Source organism: Crinia signifera, chromosome 3 (genome assembly GCF_055691185.1).
Source record: "Crinia signifera chromosome 3, ASM5569118v1, whole genome shotgun sequence".
NCBI classification, from domain to species: Eukaryota; Metazoa; Chordata; class Amphibia; order Anura; family Myobatrachidae; genus Crinia; species Crinia signifera.
The window spans coordinates 235,480,366-235,497,056 of NC_139219.1; the positions used below are offsets into that span (position 1 = coordinate 235,480,366).

The 16,691-nt window shown below is 41.7% G+C and overlaps 1 protein-coding gene across 13 annotated transcripts in view; it reads right to left on the reverse strand.

The window, feature by feature from the left end:
• Window positions 1-16,691, reverse strand: part of LOC146064321 (uncharacterized) — a 626,027-nt gene that overhangs the window by 536,596 nt on the left and 72,740 nt on the right. For 3 of the 13 annotated variants that reach the window (XM_083177680.1, XM_083177667.1, XM_083177663.1), the window contains exon 1: window positions 2,147-2,877. The exons of 9 other annotated variants lie outside the window; for them this stretch is intronic. The gene's annotated coding sequence lies outside the window, so the exon portion shown is untranslated. Of the gene's footprint in view, window positions 1-2,146; window positions 2,878-3,638; window positions 3,698-16,691 lie in introns of those variants that run through there. One more of the 13 variants, XM_083177664.1, reaches the window with a different exon arrangement.

A 16,691-nucleotide genomic window follows, 5' to 3' on the forward strand; every position in this document is an offset into this window, starting at 1 on the left:
ATTGCATGTGAGGAAATTGTGACAGGTCAGACAAGTGCATGAAGGCTTGCTTGTCAAATAAGCAACAAACATGGCAGTGCGCATTTCCATGGTCAGACCACAGTGCCAAAGTTTTCTGTGTGAGACAATGAATTTGGACTGGCCAGGAAGGAGTGTCACCATGAAGTGTGTACCAAGAATTATCGATTGTAGTATACTATTAAAAAATGTATTTCTTATCAGAGTAACTACTCATCATTTAGTACTACTAGAAAGTAAAAGGATGAGTCACTGCAGTTATATTAAATATCATTCATATTTATACACACTTCTATAGACACAATGTTTTCCTTACAGAATAGTCTGGATTGTCAGTTGATGCATTCAATTCAAATGTATTAAATGTTTTGCACTTAGACATAAGGCTTTGTACCATGTGCTATGCCTGTAAAAAAAAAAAAAAACACTGGAAAAACATATCCCACCAAATGTATTTCTTGCTGCTGCCCTTCTGTTCCCCTACCTTAGAATGCTAAGGTCCAGTGGGTTCAGTTTTCTAATACTGTAATTGTATTTCACATTAGTTTTCCAAGTGTCAGACTAATACTGTATAAAATAAATGATGATCAATTCAGCGGAATCAGCACCTTTCACGAATACATCCCACAGATAACAGCTACGATCACATTTCCAGTGTTGATGTGCATTACAATGGTTTAATTGGATTATTTCCGCTAGATAATACTGATTGCTTTGTTTCAGCCACCATGCCCTTGCATGTAAACATATATTCAAGGGGGTAGGTAAAATACGCACCACCAACGGCGGAATTCTGGGTCTAAAATATCTGTATGGTAAGCCAAGCAATAAACACTATGCAAGCAGGAATTCTAAAAAAGATTCACAGTAAGTCAATTGAAACAAATAAAATGAAAGAGGTTGACAGGGAAATAAATCTATCATTTTATATAGAGGCACCCGGTGACCACAAAGGAACATATGGTGACATAGTTAACATTAATTAATAAAAATGTTTTTAAAAATGGTTACAAAAAGCGTTCGTTTTGTTTCAGCTATTCAGGGTTGAAGACTACATCAAACAATAAAGGGAAAAAAAAAGGTCAAAGATAAAAATACACTAGCTACCAGGTGTGACCAAAGCGTTCCGAATGAAATGATCAACACATGGATTAATCTGTTAAATAAAGCAGATGTGTCTGGCAACCTGCCACAAGTGTTGTTTGAGACTGCTGTCATTAGGAGGCAGCAAATGGCTCTCAAATGAAAATAAAACCCATTTAAAACCATGTACCTGATTTCCTGAAGATATGTTGTATATTTTCATGATTTATGCATCTGGTGATACGTAACAATGTGTGAACACATCATAAATAATAAATCTACATTTTCCTGTTGCATGGCCATTGTGTGCATTCAATTTGCACAATATACAATATGCAATAGACTAAAGAAGTGGATTGTCGAACACTTAACAATAGAAAAAAATAAAGACTCAAACAAAGCACAGAGAAAAATGTAATAATGTGTGAAACCAAAGAAGAGATTAGTAAAATAGATGCTATAAAACGTAAATAATAATAATAATAATAATAATAATAATAATAATATACACTGTGATTTTAATTCCCTGTTATAAGAAAAATACTTATACCAGCAATATTCACAATATGATTTGTAATACATTTTAGTCTAAAATGGATATTTAATATGACATATTATTTAAATGCAAAATCTTACTGCCTTCAAAACTGAATATTTGTATGTATACTAGGAATACCTTAGATATTTGTGAATTACCAATTCTAAGAATAGCGAATTAAAGCTCATGTTACAGGTTTAAACTGCAGGAAAATTAAACTCCTGGGTTTAAGACAAATTCTACAAAACTGTCTTAGCTTTCGGTCATGCAGCAGGTTTCCCAGAGTGCTCCCGTAAACACATCCTGTGTATTCGTAACCACAGCGCCTGAATGACACATTATTAACCCCTTCCGCATTTGGAAGCTGCCTCCTCATCTTCCTTGTGGTTCTATGCTGTATGCTGTCAGCGTGAAGGTTAAATGCTAATCTGTCCCAAAGCACACGCACGTTTCCCTAAATTAATCTCGGCTTCTAATTAGCAAAAATCAAGCATGGTGGAAACTTACAGAAATATGAATCACAGGAAGTCCACATTAATCCACCTTCAGGCCAAGCAAATAAACTTGTGAAACGCCATAGTCCAAAATAAAATCCCTCCAAAACAGATGACGACCACGATCTCATTCGTTCAGTTTGTTTAGAGGTTAAATAATAGTAAACAAAGTATTGTAGCTCTGTGAATGATTACAGACTCCAAAAAAAACTTTCAGCTGACAAGAAACAAAATCCATGTGTCACGAGGAAAAGTTCTGGCTGTCAGTATGATACACGAATTGTAGTATATCCACTGTTTTTGTTTTTTTGGCAACACACTATATTCCATTCATGGAAGACGAACATGAGTTGGTTCATCCCGAACACCCTGAGCAAGGCCTGGCTTTCAAATGTGTTTCAATCTCTACACACAAGCTGCTTTCATCGCATGTAGAGTCCCACCAAGGCCCAGCTTTAAAAGCTACCAATTCTTTTATCTTTAGCCTGGCTCACAAAAGAAGGGTATTTTGTAAATTACCAGCTCGTTCAGATCAACAAAAGGTACTTTCACAGAAAGCCCCATTTGATTTTTCTCAAATTTGATTACAAGGATGGAAAAAAAGGAAAGGAAGTCAAAAAGAAAAACCCCAGATGGCTTTTTCATTCATCACACTGAATGAGCTTTATCTGTGCCTTTTCAAACTCGAACTGTGGAGAAGCATTTCTGTTGGCTTATAAAACTTGACAAAAATTATTGGTTTGCCATCTCTCATGTAACTGCCATTGGGAACTGAATGAAAAGACTAGGGATCGCCTGCTTGGATCAAAATAATGGAGATTAGCTATTTCATTATAAATTACAGTGGGATATAGAGGAGGCTGTCATATTAATAGCAACCTGCATGGTTGTCAATAGAAGCTATTCTGTTAGCGAAAGGGCCCAGGGGGATTGACTGTTGAACTGGTACACTGGGCCTTATCGATTTTCTATCACATACAGTAGGCAAAAGAAAAGGTGAGATTATGAAGTGGGGAATTTACACAGGAATGACCAATGGCTTCTCTTTGTGACGCCTGACAGGTCACCAGAACAATACATGGGGGTAAATCATGTAGAAATTACATTTATTTGAGGTTACATTTCTGTTGCTCGTTGCACAATATTATTCATTGCATAAAAAACCTTCTCACTGCCCACCTACAAAATGTACTAAAATCAGATCAGGGATAGGATTAACCCTTTGAATGCAAAAAAAATAATATGGCAAACAGTAAGGGAAATGCAACAATGCTTTTTTAAGAACAATTACTGTACTGTTGCAGTGCTACATAATATTGCAAAGATTGGTATAAAAGTATAAAACGTCTCTTATGTAAATTTACTATGCAGTTAAGTACTGTCGGTCTGCAACCAGTTCCTATCAGTTATATTATAACCTCTCTCTGCACGGCTTTATAGTTTAAAAATAAAACAAATAAACATAGTTGCGCATTTCAATTCTATCACTGCACTCAGACACTTACAGGATAATTCCCCACTGCCGAGACTTGTGACAGGGCCAAACGGATGTTTTGCACTCTCCTCCCTCCCGCCAACCAGCCACTATTCAGAAAACAGCATGATGTCCGATGACATCAGACTGCCTGTGAGAATGTGCCGGAGTGGGTAGAGCAGTAAACGACACAAGCAGGACATGGTAATTCCCTGCTAAGCTTAAACACCTGACCCCCACATACAGTTCGCAAACTTTAGGGAGAGGTGTTTTCTTGGGATGTTTACAGTTTAATTTCCTATTATTAGTAGTATTTTTATTAATAGAATTTATATGGCACCACAAAGGGCTTGCAACACCTTACAAAGTACTTAAACTGAAACTGTATGAACAAAATAAGAAAATTGTGACTTAGATTATAAAACACAACAGTATCCATAATAAACAAACAAAAAACAAAAAGCAATGGGATTTCCAAACCCAAATGTTAGGTGTTGTTGTGGGGAGGAGATGATGGTATAAGTAAAGAAATGGAAATTGAATGAAGGATGAGGGCCCTGCTTATGAGAGCTTTTAGACTAATACCCCTTTCAAACCAGCCTGAATCCCAGGTTGCCCTGGGAACAACCCACGACTAGTGCTGTGTGCAAAGTTCCTTGGCCAAATTACCATGAAAATTGACTGGAATTCAACCCTACTAGATAGCAGGGTTGCACCCGGGACCAACCCGGGAAACAGGCCGGTGTGAAAGGTACTTACCCAGCATCCCGGCTTGCTTCCATCCAGGCAGCGGGGTCCGGGGCCCATTATTGTAGCATTATTGACTGGGCAGCCGGGCGGTAAGTGCTGCTGGATTTGAAAAGACTCAGCCAATCAGCGTCCGGCCAGTCTTCTTAAAGAATTTTCAACTTCTCCTGCCTTGCTGCCCAGCAAATAGCGCTACAAGTGCCCAGCCGCCGCTGATGGATCCCCGCAGTCTGGACCACACTGCCCCCTCACACCAGAAAATGCAGGGACTAGGCCGGTGTGAAAGGGGCCAACCCAGGAATGTCCCTGTATGATCCAGGGACAATATGGCGTGAAAGGGGTATTATAGAGAGTGGGAGACAGACAGAGGTGGCACAGAGGTGGCACAGTTAGCCAGGATCTTGGAGCAATGGATTAGGATGAGAGCTTGTTGGCTTTCATGAAGAAGTGGGTCTTGAGAGACCATTGGAAGTTCTGTAGAGAGTTGGAGAGTCTGACGGGGAGAGGGAGAGAATTCCAGAGGTAAGGATACACACTGCTAAATATTGGAGGTGGAAGTGGAATCAACTAATATGTTAGAAGGTGAGGTGGCTATAGTTTGTGAGTGAAGTGGGCTGACAGGAGAGTGAAGGTATATGAATTAAGAAATTTAAATAGGAGAGGATTGGGTGACAGCTTTAACCACTTCGGTGGGAGGTGGGAGATAGGAAAGCCATATAAGAGTAGGTTCAAGTAGTGAAATCTAGAGATGGTTAGTTGCCTCAATGGTGAAATGGGATCAGGTTCTGGAAATATTTCTAAGATGATTATTCTGAGATATTTTTTGCATCTTCTATAACACATTGACAGCACATTGGCACATGGGATAGCATTGCTGTCTCTGTGCATGGAGTATGTATCTATTGGCAGATTAAGATTTTTAGATGGATTTTGCGAACTCCATTGGGGCAGAGACTGATGTGTATGTATGTATGTATGTATGTATGTATGTATGTATGTATGTATGTATGTATGTGTATATATATATATATATATATATATATATATATATATATATATATATATATATATATATATATATATATATATATATAGTGGCTATGGACAGTGATAACTACAGCCAGACCTATAGTATCTCTTGTTAATGCTAGTTTTTTGCCCATCTTAAAATTCGTTGTCTAATTAAACCTGTCTCTGATTCTGAGACGCACGCTGCTACAATGTATTTTGCCATAGCTGAACCGGCGACTTTAGGCAAATTTTCCCTGTTGTATAAGTGTACATCTTAGTACACAATTGCTGGGGTGCCCATTTTTGCATCTGCAGCCGCAACCATTGGAAGCACCATTGGGACTTGCACAATCTCCTTAACAGTATGGACACCAATGTAAGGCAATTGAGCATTTGAGTTCACAGCCATTAACACCATGCCAATGACACCCCCATAAAGCTGATGGAATAGATCTGTGCATTTATTTATTCACCTCCCAATTAAAGTCCAGAAATGACTTATACATTCCATGATTAATGATGATAACAGTCCTGCGACCCTGTATGTAGACACTGTCGGATGCATATGTGGTACCAGGGGAGTAAGTTCGGTACTTGTTTCCTAGCACGGCCACAATCTTCTTGGTCGTGTGCCTTAACTTTAAGGCACACGATGCCCACGATGGACCCGATTTTCTTTCAAATCAGGTCCATTTTACCGGCAAATGGAAAATTGGGTCCATCGCGTCGGTTGTGTGCCTTTAATAAGGCACACGACGCGACCGACGCGATGGACCCGATTCTCCATAGGCTTCAATGTTAAAAATATTTTAACATTGAAGCCTATGGAGAAATCGCGTCCATCGGGTCCATCGCGTCGTGTGCCTTAACATGGCACACAACGCGACCGACGCAATGGACCCGATTTCTCCATAGGCTTCAATGTTAAAATATTTTTAACATTGAAATCGCGTCGGTCGTGTCGGTCTTGTGCCATTATAATGGCACAAGATAAGATGGACTTGATTAAGTCCATCTTAACATAGTAAATAATGGGAAAGGGGCCAATATGGGCCATTTCTCATTGTATATGGCCCCGTCATGCCCCCACATTTTAAACGCCACCCCACTATTGACGCCAACCCGAAGCGTGGCGAGCGCAGCGAGCCCGCGAGGGGCGGCGGTGCGCGTCCTCCGACCTTTTCATACCCCTACTATCCACGTCGGCGTGGAGTTGAGAATAGAATAGTGTGGCAAGCGCAGCGTGCCACCGAGCCCGAAGCATGGCGAGCGCAGCGAGCCCCGCGAGGTCCAAATCGGGTCCAAAATCGGGTCCAAAATCGGTCGGTCGCGTCGATCGCATCGCATGCGACCAAATCGCATGCGATGCGATCGACCCGATTTTTCCGACACGACCACCCCGATGTAAATCGGGGTGGCCGTGCTAGGAAACAAGTACCGTAAGTTCATCCCAATTGCCCGGAGCCAGATTTGAGTTTGGATCCCCCTTACAAAAATGGATAAACAAATCCACAATCCATGCCACAGGTACTAGAGTACTCAGCCTAGCAGTGAATTGGCAGGGCTCCAGCTATGCTCTGAGACAATGGTCAGTGGGTCATGTTCGGACTCATGAGATTCAGCAAAATGCAGAATTAGCATTAACTGGTGGGTTCCATCTCCTGGTCCAGCAGCTGTGGCTGTTGCACAGGTGCTTTCTGCAGTGCAGGCTGAGCGGTTTCAGGCAGGAGCTGTCCTGTTCCATTTTGCAGGTGTTAGCAGGGTTCCTGGGATAGACCCGATTGTAGCAGCAGTGGGTGCGCAGCAGAGCACTGTTGGAAAACCACCAGTAACATTTGAATCCTGGTGGTGAAGCACACAGTGCTGCTGTACTCTGTTGCCTCTGGAAGTTACGCCTCTGTGTTGTACCCAAATGTGTGAAAGTATGGGCTTGGAAAAGTTAGGTGTAGAAGGTAGCTTACAGTACAGATGACCATTTCTGGCAAAGACTCCACTACCTCTCTCTTTCCAGACTCTAGTAGACAGGATAGGCTCATACACAGAAAAATAACTAGATATGACAACCTTAATAGGCAGAATAATCGGACTCATTTATCATTAACAAAATGTTGACAAAGGATGTTACAGTATGTCCAAGTTGTAAGATGAAGCAGTAACTCAGTAAGTCAGGGCTGGTGCAAGACTTCTCGACACCCTTAAATTTACTCCCCCTCCCAACCCACACTGCCGCCCATATCCACTTTCAATCACCTAAAGGGAAAGTGTGGAGATGGCATATTAGAAGTTCCACAACCACTACCTTCATTAACTACAACAAGGATATCTTCCTCATAGATATCATTAAGTTTGACAATGGCAGACTTGTACCCCTTTCACACCAGCCTAAATTCCCGGGTTGGGTCCGGGAACAACCCGGGACTAGCTCTGGTGTGAAAGGTTCCAGGGACAAATTCCCAGGTTAATTTGCCGGCAATTCAACTCTGCTATGTAGCAGGGTTGCTCCCGGGTCCTTCCAGGGTTACTGGCTTGTGTGAAAGGTGCAGGGACATGTCCCTGCTTCCCGTGCTGCCTCTGCTAGTGCTGATTTGCTAGCAGGGCAACTTCCTGTTGTGGTGGACACTCACAGACACGCCCAGAGACAGCATACAGCGTGCAGGGAGATGTGCATGTTCTGTAGCACCACAGACCCCAGAAGTGCATTTTAACCCCTGAAAGCCTGCAATATGTGCCATGTCTTGGACAAATGAGGAGGTGAGAGAGCTATTAATCATTAGAGGGGAAGATGCTTTCATATGTCTTTTAATTGGTTTCTACAAGTAAACAAAGGCTGAAACACTACAAATGTTTTGTGTCTTAATTATTAATAATCAATAATCTAGAGTGAACCTAAAAAAGGCCATTTTCAATGCTATTCTCATAGAAACGCAGAGTCATCCCGGGTTCAGTGTGAAAGGTGAAAGGTGCCGACCAGGGTTGTCCCTGCTTCGAAAGCATGTGTGAATGGGTCCCAACCCGGGAATGTCCCTGCTTGTCCCTGGAATTTAATTAACGGGTTTGTCTCCGCATTTCAGGTGTGAAAGGGGTATTGGTGGCCATTGTCATGTTATGATTGAAACGCGTTGGTGGACTCAGCTCATAGCAGTTTTTGACCTCATCTAGTGGGAAGGAAAGAAGACCACAGGGACGCTGAAATGGGGCCCCGTTTTTTGCTGGTGTAATATTTTGACTGTTGGCCTTCCTAAACCTATGAGATGAGTACCTAAATTGCACTTTTATCATTTACATATACCTCATTGTAATATAGGATCAATTTTTAATTCAATTGTAGTGGATATCTACATTGTTTTAAGAAAAGCCATTTGGGGATTGAAAAGAACCTGAGATACGCCTGTGTTCACACCCTTAGTGTGAGTACCCAGAAAGGGGGGTACTCCCCGAACACATATATATTCACGCATATTACTATTTATCTGTTGTCATAGCCCTACACTCATGACAAAAACGTCTTATTGGTATAGCAATATTACACGAGGGGGAAGCTTTTTGTCTCTCTCTTATAGATATCTTAAAAAGGATCAGATCTGGCATCTTTGAAACCTGATTAGGAAAGTAACATCCACATTTAGCGCTGTATGATTGGTGTAGGGCCTTCTTGTTCTTTCCTATTCTCACTTTCAGAGGGTAGGTGTCCCCTCTTGGTCCCTATTCACCATACATTCTAGCGGATTGCACTGTAGGAACCCCATCAATCTCTAATTTTTCTAACATTCCTCTAATCTACCTAGATCATCAATCATTTTATTTATGAATAACTAGATGGTGAATGACCATAAAATTGTATCTCACTTGTCAATCACAGCACATCCCAAATACGGAGGAACAAAGTGATAGGGACCCCGATATTTAAGAAACCAGCACCAACACTTGGACTGGTCCTGGTTCCAAAAAAAACAGAGGGACAAAAAGACTAGGGGTCCCCCGTATTTTTGAACCAGCACACTCCCGTTACCCCCCCCCCCCCCCCAAAAAAAAAATTATACATTACTGTTACTAAAAAATCACAAGTGATTTCTGGCTTGATCTAAAAATTTGCACACTCTATTACAAGTGCGATTTGCAGACAAAAATCTCACGTGACGTGTGATTTGGTGCAATTATTTAGCTGTCTAAACAAAAATCGCACCCTATTACATCCCGGCTCAGTGCTGACAGCCGTGACCATGGCCCTTTTGCGTTTTGCTCGACCACATATCAGCAGGTGGATTCAATGTCTCACCTGCCGACCTGCGAAATGGGGCGTGTCCACATAAACGGCCGTGGATAGTCGAGATACAGCTGTGATCACAACAATCCATGGCCAATCTCAGCAAAACAAGCCCCACAGCTTTTAAAGTCAACCTGTTCGGTCGATCTGCCTCTTCAATGCTGTCGGGAAAGACAGGTGCCCACTGCTATTCGCCCCTGTCAGAAATAGCGGCATGGTTGAATATCCCCCTATATGTTAATTTTAATGGAAAGTCTGCATCCTCTGAAGAGTCAGGAAGTCTGATTCTTTGTTTTTTTCAACATTAGAACCTCATTCCAATGTGGAAACATGGATGCGACAGTATGGTGATTTGCACCGGCGTGCTGGTCATGGCTCCATGCCACTCACTGCCTTCCCGCATTAACTAGGTCCTAATCTTCTGTTAGGGAAGTGGTGGTTTTTTATTGAGAAATTTTGAAAAAATATGAGTAAATTATGGTAAGAAGTCATCCCTGTGATCAGATTTGTGGGGAGGAATAGAATACATTTCTGAATGAAAGCCATGTGCGGATTTTGTCAGATTTTTGGCTATGAAATCAGGATAGAAGTACTACAAGCAGCAGTACAGGCTCTGGGAGATGCAGCACCAGTGTGAGATGGCATGCTATCCAAAAGAGCAAATCCTGAACTCATGACCAAGTTTACATAAAATTTTGTAGACACAGAGACCAGGTCCATATGTTTATTGCACAGGGCTAGCTGGTGTTCCAAATGCATCCCACAAACAAGTGTACAGAGTCTCTGAAAGTAGGCTTCTTCATTCTTAATTAAAGGGAAATTATCTGGCATCTGCTATTCCTTTTCTACAGTTCTAGAAAGTTTTTAAATGGCTTTTTGTTGACCCTTACTATGCAGCTACTCATTCATCTTCAACAAGGCACCCACTGAGTGATGATAGTTGACTACAGGCAATGTATTAGAAGGCCTTAATGAGAACGTATGGCCTATATGGTTCCACAGTTAGGCCTAAAAGACTTCATTAGCACCATAAGGAAATGCTCAAAATAGCACGCCACTCTACCTAAATATTTCTGTGCTTCCTAGATTTCCTACACCTGCACCTGAAGCTCATGAGACGGAACCTTATTAAGATGAAAATCTATGGCATCATCTAACATTTAATTCAACAATGTACCAACATGGTTTCATCTCCATGGAAAAATCAGGACCCTATTTCCTTAAAGGGGAAGGGTTTTAGAAAATGGGTCTCTCATGTATCTTAAAACTAAACAAGTCAATACCGTCAAGTGCCTGCCAAGTTGTTATGTTTTACTAGATAACTGTATAAGGATAATATATAAAGCAATTTAGACAGTAACATTGGTGCATTATGGGCATAAGTGCAATTATATTGACAAGGCACTGATATATAATCATCAATTACTTGTCATTAACAAAGATATCAACATTCCTGCTCTCCGTGAGTTATGGCGCCTTGGAAATGTACTTTCTATTGCACTTGCCATTTGTGTCTTTGGTTTTTCTGTAATATAGTAAGTTTAAAACACTCAACTGAGAATTATGGATTGGTAGTGGGTAGTTATATCAAGTATTGCAGTTATATTTTACTTCCTATGAACAATCCAGAAATACCCAGGTAATCTCTTCCATACAACATTCAATCAACTGATTTTGTGTATTCTTGCTGATATAAGTTGTATTCAATTGTGCGTTCTCAAGGTGATTTGCAAAGAAGCGTCCCTGCTGTTACATTTAATCTGCAGTAGCTCTCGAAAGTTTCCCTCATTAATCAGTGGTCTGGCTGAGCTTCATTATATAACTCTGTCATTTCAGTGCCCTTACAGAGGAATAGTTTTCTGCCATGAAACATAATTGATTGTACTATAGGCTTCAACTATATGTGAATGCTGCAATCTTTTCATGGAGGGGAATGTATCAAAGCTTGGAGAGAGATACAGTACCAATCAACTTGTCATTTTTCAAATGCAAACTGTAAAAGTACAGTTAGAAGCGGATTCACTTTGGGCCCAATTGTAGTCCATTTGGTCCCACATGTGTCTGTGCAGGGCTTCTGTGTGAGCGTCCTCGCCAACCTGCACTGTCACTGCGGTGCTTGCGCGGGGGGGGGGGGGAGGTACCGGCGGGGGGGGTCATTATGGGGGCGGTGACAGCGATGGGCCATGGGAACATAAATTTCCTATGCAAATGCTGGACATTCCCATTCAAATGCCTGCATAATGCGAGGTGCCAGGGGTGGGCGGCTGACATCACATGACAGTCTCCACTGACTTATATTTGCAAACCCTGGAGAAATCATTCATTCGATGGTCGGCGACCATCAAAATGATTTCTCTAGTGGCAGACACATGTGAGGGGATGTGTTTTTAGGACTCCTTAAGATGCGAGCTTCGCAGTTTACTGAGTCAACCAGAGTCAGGCCCTTTATCTCTTGCCACTTTATCTCTGTCCAAGCTTTTTGGCACTTGTTATGTAGGCATGCCGAGGCCAGGGCCAGCATCTTCCAATACCGATTTCCTAACTACAACAGAATAGTTCTAGTGGCCAATATAAGTATGCTTCGGCTTACTCAGAGGGTTGCTGGCTGCGATGGTGATCCGATGCAGTGACTTGTGGTGTGGCACTCGTGTCTGTGATGCAGACAGATGGTGTCATTTTTTCTTCAGACATCTCCTTTGGCATTAGCAGATTGTCACATTGCTGCTGCATCCAAAGATGCACTATCGATGCAAATAGGTTCTCTCTGTAAACAAGGCCTTACAGTATGTCACTGAGTCAGACCCGGTCGCTAGGCTGCATTTATTTAGCTGCCTAAAGCAGGTAAACGCTTCCCCGCCACTTTAATCCCCTCACTAGCGTGCGAGCAGATGCATTCGCATACACATGCGGCCGCACAGAAGAAAAATAATTTTGATGGCCGCTCACCATCGAATGATTTTTTTTTTTCGCAAATAAAAAGTAAGGCTAGACTTACTTTTATTCTGGCCGTAGATGGGCGAATTAAGGCAGCCGCTGACGTCATGTGATGTCAGACGCTCGCCCCAAGCAGGAATTGATATGCCTGCATTCCCAGTGGCATTTCTATGGGTGCAGACACCATTTTTGTGAGAACATCAATGAAACGTTGGGTGGTCCCCTGCCCACACATACTTGAACAAGCGCCCCAGCGAGTTTGAAAGTCGACGAAGGCGTTCACTCTGGCGGTTTGCACAGGCATAAACCCTAACATTCGGAAGGGTTAGCGAATCCGAGCAAATGTGAATCATCCCATATATTTCATCCTTTCCACACTGCCACAATGGTGAATTTGCACTGTCAGTAAGTTATTCTTACTGAAAGTTATTCTTACTGACAAATATTCTTCAAGATATTCAGCTGTTCTTAATAAAGTTAGTTTTTTTTTCCTCTTTTTATATGAATATGAGTTGCACTTCTTTTTGGGACTTGGAGGCCATGATTAAGTGCCTTGTTTGGTCCTAAACGTTGGATTTTTGTGCTTTAATATGAAGCAAAAAAAAAAAAAAGAAAACTTTTTGACTGCTATTTGGGGAGTGTCCAGATTCCATTGTATTTATAGGGGGACAGGTTCAAATTCTACTCACATAAAAAGCAACAATATTCCATTATAGAGGATGCGATTTCCATTAATAGGAATAATTGGTATGATAGTATGCATGTTACCTACAGGGGAGTATGATGTTAATACACCTCCAATGGATGCGGAGGTGTATTAACATCATACTTATTTGTATACAGATTTATTTTATTATAGCAGCAAGGTCATATACATAGACAAGATTCAGATTACCGTTCACATCTAATAATACTAATATTATTATAAAAGAAAAGGAGTAAACCTCTAAATATTAAATAAAGGAAATAAATGAAGATAAAATAAAAAAAGAATATGGAATAATAACAATGTATCTTATCCCTATTCAAACCTGGGCAGGCTGTTTAGTAAACCAATTCCCTACCTCTACCCAAAAACGCACACTACATGGCTTTCAAAATAATATGTAATTACTTGAAAATAATTTCATTTAAAATTTATATATTTTTTCTGTATGTTGTTTTTTTTTTTTTTTTATTGCCTATTGACCGGTCAATTATTTTATGAGACAAAGATTCTCTTTGATATTAATCTGTGTGGTTTGAATTATTTCCTGTCAGTCAGAAATTGCATGATTAAGATTGCATTTAAGCGCAGAGTATTTCCATTTCTGAATTAGTAACCTGGCTGACTCCTGCGACTCACAAGATCAACGACACACATTGGGCCTGATTCAGCAAGGCTCGGTAAGCAGCAGTTGTTCTTTGCTTAGTGAGCCCTGAAACTCCATCAGGCGCATGCAAATACACGCATTTGCCCGAATTTGGCCCCATCCAATCGGTGCTGAATTACCCCCATTGTGTGTTCCAAAATGTTGCGACAGATGGTAGAAGCTCACAAGAACCTGCCTACAGTATATCCTACCCCTTGTATATAAACTATGCAGATGCACGCAGGGATCTTTTAGCCTCAGCAGTGTTACTAGTAAAAATCTAGGTACTTGTGTATTTTGGCGGCGCCCATCGCACCGCATACCATAAGGTATACGATGGTATGCGATGCGATATCGCGCGATGCTGTACAATGTCATACAATTTTAAAATTGCATGACATTGTACATGGCATACAATGTGATGCGACGCGATTAAACATTGTATAAGCACCCTAATGGGTGCTTACAATGTGAAATGCACCCCCATGCCACCCCCCCCCCCCCACTATAAACGTGAACCCGAAGCGTGGCTAGCGCAGCGAGGGGGGCGGTACGCGTCCTCCAACCTTGTCATACCCCCACTATCCACGTCGGCGTGGAGTTCAGAATAGAAAGTGTGGCGAGCGCAGCGAGCCACCGAGCCCAAAGCGTGGCGAGCGCAGCGAGCCCCGCGAGGGGACGCGGATACCTGTGAAGCACACAAGGGGACTCCAATACCTGTGAAGGTATCCGCGTCCGCTCGCCACGCTTCGGGTTTGGTGGCTCGCTACGCTCGCCACACTTTCTATTCTCAACTCCACGCCGACGTGGATAGTGGGGGTATGAAAAGGTCGGAGGACGCGTACTGCTGCGCTCGCCACGCTTCAGGTTCACGTTTATAGTGGGGGGGGGTGGCGTGGAGGTGCATTTCACATTGTAAGCACCCATTAGGGTGCTTAAAAGCACCCTTTATGGTGCTTATACGATCTTTCATCGCATAGGGGGCAAAAATCGCGTTGCATCGCATGGTACGCGATGCATGCCATGCGATGCGACGCGATATAAACATTGCGCGACGCTATAATACATAAGTACCAAAATCTAACCCTGTGTCAGCTGCTTCTATGTTACCAAAGACAGCTTTTTTTCTGTATATTGATATTAAACTACGATTTTATATACATAAAGATGTGGATGGATGCAAGTAAAAAGCTATTTTGTGATAAATTCATATTTATGGAAGAGGAGTAATCACAACTGAATTCATTGACAGGTTTTCAAACAAATGGAAAGTTGATTCACTTAAATTTGTCTTTCATTAATGAACTCGTCCTTAGCAGCGCACACTCTGGGCATTCTAGCTACCAATTTTCCCAAAGTTTCAGCTCCAATTGCCCTCCAATTCTTTTGCAGTACCTCCCACAGATCATTTTACTAGTTTGCTCTTCTTGAATGTATCTTTCAAGGTGATTCCACACGAGTTGAATTGGGTTAAAATCTGGACTCTGGGGTGGCCATACCATGTTTTTAATCACATTTTGGAATTCTTTAGACTCTACATAATGTTTGCAAAGATGTAGGTATATTTGGGGTCATCATCTTGCCGTAGGGTGAAACCACATCCAATAATGTGTGTGGCAGAGGGAATGGCATGACACTGTAAGATGCTGTGATAGTGCTTCGAGTCCATGATTCCTGCTATTTTCCCCAATCATCAATGGAGACCATGATAGAACCTCCTCCATGCTTTCCTATAGGCTCAGTGCATGCTGGGAGTATGTTCTCGCCTAGTATGCGATGAACAAACTTGTGCCTCTTTGACCCAAACTTCGATTCATCCATGAAAAGAAACACCTTCCATTGCTCAGACAACCAGTCCTTGTGCGCTTTAGCCTAGAGGAACTCTTCTTTTTGTTAATGGGCCTCAGCAATAGTTTATGAGCTGCTACATATGCCTTTAAACCTGTGGCTTTGAGACGGCCTTGACAGTAGTGACTGACATGCTCTTTTCTCATGTTGTAATGAGCGCAGCTGTTTGTAACCTTTCCTGACTACTACTAACTCTAATATATTTTGTTGTCACATAAGGCTGTCCAGGTTGCGGGCGATACGAACACTGTTGGTTTCAGCATGTCTCTTCAGGATCCACTGCACCCAGCCAAGGGAAATCTTCTCTTGCCAGATGATTTGTCATAAACTAAAGCCTGCTTTTCTCAAAGCTATGATGGACGATCATTTTTCAACCGATAACTCCTTCCTGGAAGCTATTATTCATAATACATTGGTTGTATTTACAATTATATACTATAATAACAGAAGAGTGGCACCGAAGTTACTCAGCTCTGTGTCCGGTTCCAGATATGTACCAATCATGCACCGGACGTCAGTGCACGTAAATAAGGGACTTTGAGTGCAAGTTTCGAACAGTTGTGGGGATCATATACTGATCTGTTGTAAACCTCATCATCTAGCAAGTTATGAATATCGAGTATTTCATGCAACTAAATGCTGATATGATATGAATGATTGCAGATATCTCTTACAATAGTAGTTCAACCCATTTATTTGTGGCAACCATTAATTACGTTTGTCTTTCCTTGAAAAAAAATTACAAATATGGGGGTGTAATGAAACTAATGGCTGGTAGTGTATAGTCTAAATGAGTATGTGTGTGTGGGGTGGCTGGCGTGTGTTAATAAAGTTGTGGGTTATCTTCCTGTTCTCTGGGGAGGCTTCAGGCCCTATCCAAATATGGTTACGTATATCACTTTTGACATACCTACCAACTTTTATAATT